This window comes from Penaeus monodon, chromosome 21 (assembly GCF_015228065.2).
Source record: "Penaeus monodon isolate SGIC_2016 chromosome 21, NSTDA_Pmon_1, whole genome shotgun sequence".
Lineage (NCBI taxonomy): Eukaryota > Metazoa > Arthropoda > Malacostraca > Decapoda > Penaeidae > Penaeus > Penaeus monodon.
This window is the reverse complement of record NC_051406.1, coordinates 11,906,743-11,907,076: the sequence shown is the minus strand read 5'-3', so window position 1 is coordinate 11,907,076 and position 334 is coordinate 11,906,743.

Here is a 334-nt window from a genome sequence, read left to right as displayed (position 1 = left end):
CACCCCCTCCCCACAACGGGAGATAAGGCAGGTGCAAACCCGGTGACGAACGGCTCAGGTCAAGAAACGAGGTCATGCTAGGCCATCTTGGGTCATCTTGGAACAAAGGCGCAGAACAAACAGCTCTCCTTCCGTTGTGATTAAGAATTTTAACGATGGACGGAGAGAGAGAGAAGAAAAAGACCTTGTGGAAAAGAGTGTACTATCTCTGATTTGCTATGTATCTATGTGAATCAATAAGTTTGTCTGTGTAGCTACATATCCATCTTTTTTGTCGGTCGAGTTATCTATGTATTAATGAAAAAAAAAAAAAAAATGTTAGAGAGAGTGAGGG